This window comes from Tachysurus vachellii, chromosome 24 (assembly GCF_030014155.1).
Source record: "Tachysurus vachellii isolate PV-2020 chromosome 24, HZAU_Pvac_v1, whole genome shotgun sequence".
Lineage (NCBI taxonomy): Eukaryota > Metazoa > Chordata > Actinopteri > Siluriformes > Bagridae > Tachysurus > Tachysurus vachellii.
The window spans coordinates 9,435,560-9,448,883 of NC_083483.1; the positions used below are offsets into that span (position 1 = coordinate 9,435,560).

The window sequence follows — 13,324 nt, forward strand, 5'->3', positions numbered from 1 at the left end:
CACACACACAGCACACACAGCACACACACAGCACACAGTTTGTGCACACACAGCACACACTCTGCACACACACCGGACACACTCCGCACACACTCATGTCTGGTTGAACATGACTGATATGGTAAAAGGACCCCACAGTGAGTGTTAGCTCTAACAACAGGGTGGCCTTCACTAGTGCCTGACTATAATAGCTCAGCCATCTCACATTTACACGCACACAACAGATAATGCTGCGTTGCTATGGGAGACAAGTCTGGAAGGTATGCTGGATTGAGGGAAGATTCCTTCATATCTATCTGTTTTCAGTGAGAATAAACTGTCTCTAAAGCAATCTGACTTTCATAGAGTATACAAAAAGATCTATACATGCAGCAGAATCTGATCCGAGATCAACATCCTTACATGTTTTATCGATGCAGCTTCTTGCACAGCTGTCTGAATAACTGTATTAATGATCTGTTATGACCGATTCATGGCTCGACTTTCATGCTTTGAATTTTCTTTTAGCCGTCCATTCTATTTTGTCTTTGTTTTGCCTTTGCCTTATAAATACGTTTTCTATTTGTCAACATGACAGTGACATGGAGATGTCAGCTGCCAAAAAACTGAACACTACCTTTAGAAATCCAGGAATATTTTTCAAAAACACACAATCACGTTTGTTATGGAGTTGATTTACTGTTAATAAATAAATAATAATAAAATTTCAGACATAAAAAAAAAAATCTGTTTTCTTTAGATAAACACACACACAACAGAATTGCACATTCTATACAATGTTCAAATGTATTTTGTGTTATAGAGCTGGACGAGACGATACAATATTAATATTGCAATGCAATTTTTAAACAGCACTGTGGTTATAACACCGACTAACACTTCACGTGAAGGTTACGGATGTCTTTTTCCTCACCTTTTCTTATTACTCCTATGAAATCAAACAACAACGAAACATCATTTTTACTGACAATTATTTTTAATGAGAGCTGGTCAGTAGCATCACTATTTAAACAACACTGGTTAGTTATATTGCGCCATGTATCCGGGAAGTGTACAGTGACAATCAAGAGGTATTTTCACACCATATCCACAACACACACTTACACAGGCGTGTACACACTAACACACCCTGTCTCTGATTCATGGGGGAGGAGTCATTAGTGCCTTTCCAGAAGCTTCTGTGGACCAATAAACAGCAGCAGTCAAGCAAGACGGATCTGAATTCATCACTGTCTCACACTCTCTCTCATTCTCCCTCCTTCCCTCCCTTTCTTTCTCTCTCTCTCTCTCTATCTCTCTCTCTCGCTCTCTCTCTCTGTCTGTCTTTCTGTCTCACTCTCCCCCACCCCCCATGCTTCATTTTCTCTCTGTCTGTAGTTGCGAGCAGCTCCCTGATGAGTCACCTACCCCTCTGTCATCTGAACACGACCACTGCTGCAGAAAGAGAGAGAGAACGAGAGAGAGAGAGAGAGAGAGAGAGAGAGAGAGCATGTGGAGATATGACAGAAAGCAGAAGAGTGGGAAGAGAGAAAGAAACAGAGGTAGCATCTTTTTTTCTGTCACCTCTATAGTGTCCTCACACAACTTCCTCTCTCTCTCTCTCTCTCTCTCTCTCTCTCTCTCTCTCTCTCTTTTCACACATGCCACCCAAAAAAAGAAAAAGTCAACATCAAATTTCAAGATGCTCATTTCCATTTTTTCCATTCACCTCTCTCTCTCTCTCTCTCTCTCTCTCTCTCTCTCTCTCTCTCTCTCCCTCTCTTTTCTGTCTGTATTTCTGTGTGTGTCTCTCTCACGCATGCTCTTTCAGAATCAAATTTCTAAGATCCAGCACGTATCAAATTCGTTGTGTTGCTTTGTGCATAAAGGAACGGAAGGGATCACAGCAGAGTCATCTAAAATACCGGTGAAACGGAAAGCAAGCTCCTCCAGCAGAGCGGCTAAATTATGGAAATAGATAAATAAATAATCATAAAGCTCTCTGTATTATTTTCACACTACTGTGACTAATCAGTGGTGTGTGTGTGGGTGTGTATTTGTGCGTTGATGATTCTTGGAAGTGGAGCTGGTGAGTAACACACACAGTGCAAAGGCAATATATACATACATTATACACACACACACAAACACACACACACACACACACACATATATATATATATATATATATATATATATATATATATATATATATATATATATATATATATATAATACACATGCATACATACACTATTCTCCTGAAAATCACCATACATTTTAAATATTTAATAAAAAACTTTTTACAAAATGTATCCACAATTTTCCATTCTTAGATAGATAGATAGATAGATAGATAGATAGATAGATAGATAGATAGATAGATAGATAGATAGAGATCATCATTCATCATGAGTGGGAGAGACGACTCCATGTGTGTTTGCAAAGAAATTGTGATACGTAGATAATGTTTTATAAATAAAGTCAAATTTCCCCAATGTAAGGAGACTTTTGAGACACACTATACAAATTTTTTTTTAGATAAATTCAATCATTTGCTCTGTCAGAGCACTTAAAGCTTATAAAGAGCTTCTTCAACCATACTTTTAGTGACTATTTAGTGTACTCTTCAACTATAGGAAACTTCATACTTCAGACAATAGCGAGTAGCTTAGCAACAAGGTAACTGGCTAACATTATAGCATTATATCTCTCATGATTAGTATTGTCAGTGTTATATATTTAACCAAGTATTATGTCTGTATACTAACTGATCTAAACCCTATAATGCTATAAACTAATGTAAAAGTAGCAAAGAGGCACTTTTACACAGTGTGAGCGGCCATATTGGTTTGACGTCACTCTATAAATGGGGAAGTTGATGTGTTTGAAATTTCAGGTTTTCTGTTTTCTCCTTGGTGTAGACAAGGAACCAGAAAATCATCTCTTTATCTCCATCGCAGCATTAGAAACAAGAGAAATGAGACGAAGCCACTGAGAATATCGACATGTTCCTTAGATATATTGATTAATTATTAAGACAGAATTGCATCAACAACACTTCCATAGGTCCGGCCATATTGTTAACATTAACACATAATACTATGGTAATATTTTATTCTCTGCACGTGATGTTGATCCTCTCTAACCGGCTGGTGTATGTGATATCTTCTCATAAACATGTTGAATACAACAATAAAAAAAAAAGCAATGATCTGGTGCAGATGTGGTGTCTTTCAACTCAGCTACAAAACCTTCAAATCAAAACTCTCTGCATGATGTCTGCAAGAAACACAGAGCATCCGGCTCTTTCTGTCCAGACTAACATTCCCTACTTCCAAATGGACAATGACAGGAAGTGCTGCAGACATGGATCACAGTGGCCTGATGCCACCAAATGTCTTGTTCCTCTAACAGGCCTCGATTTAAAGCCACACATCCGTGTTCCTAAATATTTTTATCCAAAAGTTTTTGACCCCTAGCCACAACACCTGCCTGGCTGTACCTGTCTGGTAGAAGGATCCAAGTCCCCAAGAGCAATGGATGAATAAGGGGGTGGAAGCTGCATCTCCCACATGCCCGATAGCTCTCATCAGCCTGAGAGATTCTTTCCCGAAGACACGGTGAAATTGGATTCCTGTCACCCGAGGCATGAAGCACCAGCAGCAAAGTGCAGCAGGTAAAAAAAAATGGAGGAGCAGAGTGACGGCCACTCGGCAAGAGCTGGTGAAGCAATGGTGCAGAATTCTCTGGTCAGGCAGCATTGGTGCTAGAATGATGTGGTGTATTTTGGACTAATTTAACCCTTCACGTGTTTCACCACTTGATATCTTGGGTACTTAGCAACCTCACACAAACCAAGTAGATCTACAAGAAGCCAAGAAATACAAACAATTAAATAGATTTAGTCTATGTATAACAAAAAAATGAATGATATTTTGGTAATATTTGATATATTGTTAGAAAATATGGCTCCAGACGACTATGTACACATATTTTTTAAGAACCAAATTAGCAAACACATACTAAGTTACATAATCTGAATGCAGCGATAATTTACAATAATTTTTATTGGTAGAGGAGAAATACAATGTAAGTAGGGGGTATAACTGAAAAAAGGTCAAAGTGGTTAAGAGCAAATTAAGTTACAGCTCACTAGTGACGAGAGGTATTCATTTTAAGGGTATACGCTATCTATCCAGCCAGCCACAAACCTAATGAAATCACCTCTATGCTCTGAAGGATTCAGGGCTAAACTAAGTGAAACTTAAACCTAAACTGTCTAGGCTCCTGATATTGAAGAACATTGTCTTTTAAAACAGAGGACATGTCAAATCAAATCACGGCTTTGCTCATCAGGGGATTCGGACACTTTCTAGGAAAGCTCAATAAAAAAAAGTAATGAAACAGAACATTTTTTGCTTATTAATATATTCAAATATAGAGAGTGGTCGAATTAAATCTAATCTATCTCAGGTCTCAGGGCATATTCCCAATCCCTAAGTCAAAGTAAACCGACATATTCACCAAATTACAGCATCAATATGAAAATTTAATTTGTTGCTAGTAATATGTTAATATTTTGGACATATAAGGTGACACGTAATTGTCCATAAGGGTTGAAAGTCTTTGCTGTTTATGCGCTTCTCTAATTCTCCATATACTGTGCATTTATATTAATTTCATATTTGGTGAGGATTTCGAGTCGTTCATACCAGTGACGTGAAACCTTTTTATGTAAAAGAATTAAAATTAAATTCTCTCACTCATTTTCTACCGCTTATCCGAACTATTCTTGGGTCACGGGGAGTCTCAGGAGTCATCAGGCATCAAGGCAGGATACACCCTGGACGGAGTGCCAACCCATCACAGGGCACACACACACACTCATTCACTCACGCAATCACACACTATGGACAATTTTCCAGAGATGCCAATCAACCTACCATGCATGTCTTTGGACCAGGGGAGGAAACCGGAGTACCCGGAGGAAACCCCCGAGGCACGGGGAGAACATGCAAACTCCACACACACAAGGTGGAGGCGGGAATTGAACCCCCAACCCTGGAGGTGTGAGGCGAACGTGCTAACCACTAAGCCACCGTGCCCCTTAAAATTAAATTAATAAATAATAATAAAATCTCCAGAATCTACATTTGTAGCATATGTGATATTACCATACCAACAATTACCATGAATTTTAACTCATTTCTCTGCACTGTGTGAAAAATTATAATCTGGTTTCCTGCAAAACTCTTTATAAAACGAAAGTGATGAGAAACTTCAGAAATACGTTTAAATAATCCCATAATATGCACTTAAAAATACAACATTAAACTCCAGCCATAAACCAAAATAGAAAACGTCATTTAATTTTCTTGAGTCATTTAATTTGTTGTTGTATCCATTCTGAAGTACTCCTTTAAAATCTTCCAGTTTCAGCTGAGGATATACAGTGTGTAACTATAGTGTACTGCATATAAAATATCTCATATTTAGCTGACTTACACAGAATGTGCCACTGGTTACAAACCATGCCACGCATCACTCAGGCTAACACGACGGCTGTGTTCTTCAGTAAGTAAACACAGCTCTGAAGGTCGGTTACCAGGTGATTGATGGCTGAGGTTGAGCAAAAGATTGCAGGTTCAAATTAACCTAGGAGACGCTATTGTCAAAGTGAAATTAATTACACACGCTGTCTTCGAGAGGAAACGTCCTTTCTCTTCTCGAGTGCGTCTGCTCTATACATTAATTGTCTGATTATTATGAAGTGAGCAGAAGAATTTGTTGCTGTAATGAAGTAGCTGCTGAAGAACAGCCTAGATCTGAGAGCCTAAAGAGTCTGGGAAAGGAGGAGTGAAGGAGGAGAAGAGCTCAGGGTAAGGGAGGTGTAGAAGAAGGGAGGGGGAGTGTGAGCATCAATGATGATTACACACCAGACGCAGAAGCATGCAACCAGCAATGCCATGGCAACAACACTCTACTTCTTCACCAATCCAGGCAGGTGATCCACTTAGAAGATAAGTGATCTCTCCGTTTCACTTGTGCTGTGGTTCGGTGTTACTCTCGCACCTTGGATCACTCTCCTTTTTATGTTTGTTTCTATGTTTCCTCGTCTCTCTTTCTCTATCTATTTCAACACGATTCTTTCTATCCCACGTCTTTGTGTCTCTCTTTTCCCCTCCCCCTTCTTCGCCTCTCTCTTTCTTCATCTGTAACAGCAACCCATTCGTTGCATCAAATGAAATCACCGTTGCTGTCAGTGCTGAGATTCACGCTGAGGCCATTAGTCTTGCACCACACCAAGTTGTGTGTACACAACCGTCACAGGTGCTTGGAAACAAGGTCCAAGATGGCAGCCATGTGAGCCATATATGCAGAAGCCAAGATGGCAGCAAGACCTTCTGAGAATGCAACACCGTCTCCAAGTCTCTGTCGTCGTTGGTGCTTAATGAACCAATTTCTACCTGGGAAACAGGTGTGTTCCCATCGAAGCCAATGTGTGACATGTGGTAGGTGATAGAAATAAAAATCCACAGGATTCTTGAGAGCCTGAGTTGGGCTCTGTTGCTCTAACTGCAGTGACTGGAGCCAAATCGGCTCCAGGTGGAGTAACAATAACTTGAACCAAGATAGCACCCAGTTTAGCATGTCTGGCTTGAAGTAATGAGCCTCTGGTCTTAATGAGAACGACTCAGACAGTCTGGATAAGGTCTGTTTTTGATGAAATTGGATCCGAACACATACTACAGTTTCTGGGACAGATGGGGAAGAAATTAAGAAGAGTTACAGGAAAAAAGAAGATAAATACAAAAAGCACAACCACCTGGAAGAGAGATAAGCCAAAGCCAAATATTCTTGTCACATGACTACTCTGCATTATTCAAGCTGTTCCGCCTTCAGCCACTCGGCTGAGACCAGGTTTGATTTCCTTTAAACAATACTCGACTAAGAATAAACAAAACATATTCACGGCTGTTAGCAGATCTCATGTACTAATTACTGAAGTCAGGTTTCTGCTCTGTCTGAAGGTCTTCTGAGAACTAAAACAAATGTCTAAAATCAACTTCCGGGTTTTGGTTATCTTTAGACTGTTCATCAAGTACCACATTTAGATTGACTCAGAATGACTCATCTGTGAAAGATAATATAGAATCCTTCTATTTCAATAGTTTGGGGCAAGACACTTTAAAGTGGTAGTTAGCCAAGCTTATAATGACTCAAAAGAAATGGATCTTTTATAATCACGCCCTCCAGTGTCACCCATATGAGGATGAGGTTCCCCTTTGAGTCTGGTTCCTCTCAAGGTTTCTTCCTTTTCCGTCTAAGGGAGTTTGCTGCCTGAGTCACCTCAGACTTGCTCATTGGGGATAAATACATACACATTGTGAACTAAATCTATCTAATATTAATCTTGAATTTTGCATTCTATTAATCTTTTTATTATTCTTTATATTAACCGTTTGTGCTATGTTTATGTTCTGTAAAGCTGCTTTGAGACAATGTCAATTGAAAAAAGCGCTATACAAATAAACTTAGATTGAATTGAATCTGTAAACACTGTCTCCTTAGGAAATAGCAATGCACTCACTTTCAAGAGAAAAGTCCCAAACGACTACTCAGATTTTAAGGACAGAGAAAAGAGACACTAAGGATACAAGAGCCTCGTACTCTGACAATGCAAATGACCAACCGTGTTTTTTCCCTGACTGTCTCAAATGAAACTTATTAATAATTAACATAGCAGAGTTAACATTTGTCCAAGCCAATGGCTCTATAATGCTTCAAAAAGCTTTAAAATTTCTTTTCCCATTGCGAACAATGCAAATAAATATATATTGCCAGTAAATGTTCACCATTCAAGAGAGTGAAGTTTGTGTCCAGGTAAATGTCCAAAAAAATGTAAATGCTTTGTGAGCTGAGGCTGAGGCTACAAGTGGCCTGACACTGATTTCTTGACAACCTTGCTTCATTCATCAAACAAATCTCCCAGTTCTCACACCTTCATACATTAGTACTTGGGAATTGCTGCAGAATTTGGTGCAATATTTTTTTCTTGATTTTTCTGAATCCTCCCCAAAGTGTTCTTCTAACCTGAAGTATAAATTATAAAAATATGAATATTCATTCCTTCATTTTCTACCGCTTAGCCGAGCTACCTCGGGTCACGGGGAGCCTGTGCCTATCTCAGGCGTCATCGGGCATCAAGGCAGGATACACCCTGGATGGAGTGCCAACCCATCGCAGGGCACACACACACTCTCATTCACTCACACAATCACACACTACGGACAATTTTTTCCAGAGATGTCAATCAACCTACCATGCATGTCTTTGGACCGGGGGAGGAAACCGGAGTATGTGGAGGAAACCCCCGAGGCACGGGGAGAACATGCAAACTCCACACACACAAGGTGGAGGCGGGAATCGAACCCCCAACCCTGGAGGTGTGAGGTGAACGTGCTAACCACTAAGCCACTGTGACCCCCAAATATGAATATATAAATATAAAAATGTATAAGTTTGAAAATAAACTATCATCATTGAGGTCTTGTATGGAGCTGTGGTTCTGGCTTAGCACTTGGTAACCGTTATTACACATACTGCTCTTTTATAGATGACACACATAAAATGAAGTGTTAAAACTCAATACTATTGTGTGTGCATTGCTTTAGCGCATCATTCATTCATCTTCAACAGTTCCTTTATTCAGTGGATCTATAACCCAGGAACATGATACAAGGCTGAAAGGGCACCTGTCTATTGCATGGACACAAATAAACACAATCATTAAGAGTGTAGCCAGTCTGCTAGTCAATTGTTATTTGGACGTTATGAGGAAACAGGGAACCCAGAGGAAACCCGTGAAACTGACAGCCATACAGAACGGAACTCGAGCTGCAGATCTAGATGAGGAACCTGGAGCTGTGACATCATCAAGGCCTTACCATATCTTGAACTAATTGTGTCTTAAGGCTCTCACAGACAACCCATGATCTGTCCTTTCTCTGCTCCTGTTTCTATACATTTCCTTCAATCTTCCTTCAGGAGAACAGAGGTCAAAGACAAATACTGATTCTAGACCTGGTAGCACTCACGTCTATCTTAATATCAATTATTGGTACACAGCACTCATTGCTTCATCCCATCTCCTCTTCAGCTAGCTTCTATAAAAAATGCTTAGCCATAAGCCATGGCAAATTTTTTACCACTTTGAGCAGAAATCCATGGCGATTAGTAGGCCAATCGATGGCCTGAGTCTGCGGCTCAGCAGTGCTGCTAAGACCATCAATGATCGACGCAGGGAAGAAGTAGGCGAATGGACCGGAACGATGGAATGAGAAAGAGACAGACAAAGAATAAACGAATGGTAGCATGATCCCACTCCTTGTTTTTTTTTTTTTTTTTTTTTACCAGAGTCAGGAGTGAGCTACAATTTGCCTCAAACCTTCGTGAGTGATGGAGTTCTGGTGAAATCAGTGGTTGGAGAATGTGAGAGAATGTAATGTCCTAAATCATTGACAGAGTTTGGAGAAAGCTGTGATTTGCAGGAGGCAACAGGAAGGAGTACCATGTGCCAGAGAAAGAGAGAAAAATCCAGACAAGCCAAACATCTGCTGCAGAGACAAGTAAGAGGTAAGGAGAGAAGAAAGATTAAGAGATGCAGCATAGAGGTTCCTCCATCTCCTACTGCCTGGGTGTGAGTGACACACTGTGGCTGAGGCTTCAAAGCCAAAGCAAATTACACCCCCAGTTTTCGCTCAGATCACACACGATGTCAGTCTGATCACAGCAAAATGCGTTCAAGTCCCAGGCGGTTGTCGCACAGCACAACCAATCGTGCTTAAGCCGATTTTAAAGGAAGAGAGCGTTGAACCAATACGAGTTTTTGTTTTATCCGACAGACAGATGCCCCGAGTTAACAGACTTATATCACATGGCGCTGTGTGTTTCAGAATGTTTTCATTTCATTCCATTTAGATGGATTTCATGTCATTCATTTCCACTTTCTTTTCCAGGCTTTGTTTTTAAAGGTCAGTGAAGAACACATGGATGCTGAGATGGAAACTACCACAGAGATGGGTCACGAGTGCCAGCATGTTAATCTTACATTCTGACATTTTGTTTTCTTTAGAACACACGATGTATATTTGTCTGTCACGCACACGCTCGGTTCAAATAAGAGACCGTATGCTGAAGCAAGTCCGTGACTATGACAGAAACGTATGTAATAAACTTGGTACAAATGTGCAAATCTGTTCCTAATTGTTGAGCTTTTTGGCTTTCAGGAAAGTAAAAGTCCATCTGATGTCCTCTTTTTTTCTAGAATTGTTGTTTACACTGTGTGTATATGGCACTGTGATGCAGCTGTGCCTGAATTTATGTCTCCACCGTGCCATCACAGCTACATTGATGACACCCGTCAGCCTCACTAGACATATAGTCCTGAGCTCGCCTCATCAAGTGTTTCCGACTGTCTTTCTCACTTTCTCTCTCTCTCTCTCTCTCTCTCTCTCTGTCTCTCTCTCTCTCTCTCTCTATCTCTCTCTCTCTCTCTCTGTCTTTCTCCCTCCCTCCTGTCATGCCATGAATACAAATGTCCTTTAAAAACCCAAGACATCATCGTTCCCCCTTCCCCCCTCTCTAGCCCTTCCTCTCTCCATTCATTCATCCATCCATCCCTCCATCCCTCCCTCCTTCGTGGTGTGATGGGCACCTTTAACTGAATGTACAATCATCTCGGCACACAGGAAAACACACAACACCTCTCCTATTCAAAAACTTATTAGCTCGGAGAGGTCGCAGGATTAATCCAGAACCCCGCATACCACCATAGAAGGAGGTTTTTTTTTTAATGGAGAGAAATAGACACTCTCTCACTCTTTTCTCGCTCACCTCCTTCATTATATTGGCGATTGAATATCTCTGCCTACCGACCAAGATCTGCCTATGCCTCCACAAGATAATGAAACAATTATGACTGTGCGCTGGCGTATCCTGGTATTAACTAAACTGTCATCTAACTAAATGCGTTTTATGTTTGCTGTGGGTTATTAAGCATCGCTGTAACATGGCCATAATTTATGCATTGGATATTTGACAAGTGTGAAGAATAAACGCATTTATTTTCTCTGGAGCCCACTCCATGGAAGAAGATTCCTCCTTTTTGAGGATCAAATCCCTCGCTTCCTCCTTCCTGCTCCTTTTAGCAGCAGATCTCTGGGGCGTCTCGTCCTCCATTATTTACTTCTGTCTCGCTCTGTCTCTAATTTTGTTCTGTTTGTCTCAAACTGTGATTAGAAGGAGGAGTAGGGGGAGTGTGTCATGAGGCTACTGAAGCCTTGTTAGCCGCCTGTATTGGGTCACACCACTGGAATCCAGGCTAATCACGGACGGATTTCGTGCGAGGGCGGTATGCGGCATATAGTGCGTCATGAACATTTGGTTAAAAATATATATTTAAAAAATAGAGTTCTGCTGTTAGACATCATATACATCTCATCCCTTATTAGCTCTGTCTATTTCACTGTTTGTGCACTAAAGGCACACAGAATATTGTGTATTAAGATAATATGGTGTAAAGTACATGGTTAAAGACTGCAATAATATGCAATACACAATCGTTTCTAAATGGTGCTGCATGCTAATACAGCCGTCTTCTTTTCACTGTTATTACAACGATGTGGAACACACGCAGCTAAAGTTTACTCATATGCAGTGTACGATTAAGGCTTATTTCCAACCAAAATTATTTTATTTATTGAACCACATGAATGCCAGAGAAGTCCCTTTTATCTCATGTTGCTAGAAGTGGCATTTGGGATTGGCAGCATTTTTGGCCCAGGGCTCTTTCTCATTCAGCTGGTCTTAGCATCTTTTGCTAAGAGTTTCTGCCAAACTCTAGACAGACCACAACTTGTCCCTTTAGTAAACAAGTAAACAAGTAAGCACTCACATTAGACCTTAGTAAACAAACACCAACATTACAAAGCAAAGGGTTTGGCTAATGCATCAGAATATATGAGCTTTTTAAAAAGCCTACTGCTTTAATTGAAGCTTCAGTCAGAGATCCGTCACCGTCACCAAATTTCTACACTTGAAGCTGAAACATCTTTTGGTTCTGACACAAGTCCAAAGGTTAAGGACACGGGACACCTCCGAATTCCATTAAGGAGACTCGACTCTTTTAATGTCACACAGGAGTTCGTTTTTAAAAGCTTTTGGAGTCATCGCTTTGAAAAAGATTCACAGCTAGAATCGTTTATTTTTTTGTTCACTGATAACAAATCTTAAAACTTTTTTTTTAAGCACATTAAAAGATAATGCCTTGTGTGTCATAAGACTTTATTTATTTATTTATTTATTTATTTATTTATACATTTCTTTTATCGAAGCTGAATTTAGCAGACGTTTGCTGAAGCTGAATCACGTTCGCTCCTGAGCACCTACATACATACATAGAATGACGTTGGAGGTTCATATTATTATTATTTCTACTGTGTATGAAACCCGGGGTGCCACAGGTGAGCGGATATTTTATTTATAAGTGCTGGAAAGTGATCAAATTTCTCCAAAAAAAGCGTCAAGATGCCAGCTTTAAAGATAATATACATGTCACTTTATGCTTCTATTGTAGCCTGGTTAGAGCTGGTTAGTCATATGGTTGACAGCATGAGTTAGAATGATGAATCTTGTCCACACACAACTGGATACATATGTTTGGCTAAATGTATTTATTATTTCATGACACAAAGAGCTAAAGGGCAAATCTCAAGACAGTAATGATGCACAATCCATAGAAACATTTTGAATACACCTTGTCTCTTGACTTCTGTGTAATATTTCTGTGTTTCAATATTTGTTGATTTAAGAAACTTTAGAAATTTACTTCTCAATTGTTACGTCTTTGGGTTCTCTCACATCAGATAGAGATACGTGCAGCAGACTGACTGTATGGCTGTGTGTTGTAGCTCTAATGACAGGCTAGGGATGACGAGATGATGGGTGAACCTTTCAGACAGTCATGACGAGTGTGTGCGTGTGTGTCTGTGTGTGTGTGTCTGTGTGTGTTTGAGAGAGAGAGAGAGAGAGAGAGAGAGAGAGGGAACCACTGCAGGTTTTCGGAACAGCTGGTGGAGTGAAAGCAAACTGCAACCGCCATGCTGGGTATAGACAGAAAGCCCCCCAGGCAGAATAGAACTACCCCCACCCCAAAACACACACACATACACACACACACGGACTGCCACAATCACTGCAGTTCACCTGCTGCCGAGAGCGACAATTCTGCCACACAGGAGGAGAAAGAAGCAACACCACATCCACACACCGGGTCTGTATC

General features: G+C 40.3%; 1 protein-coding gene across 1 annotated transcript in view; it reads right to left on the reverse strand.

Annotated features, from left to right (window-relative positions):
• The window catches only part of bcl9 (BCL9 transcription coactivator), a 92,369-nt gene that overhangs the window by 78,186 nt on the left and 859 nt on the right, over positions 1–13,324 (reverse strand). The window lies entirely within an intron of this gene.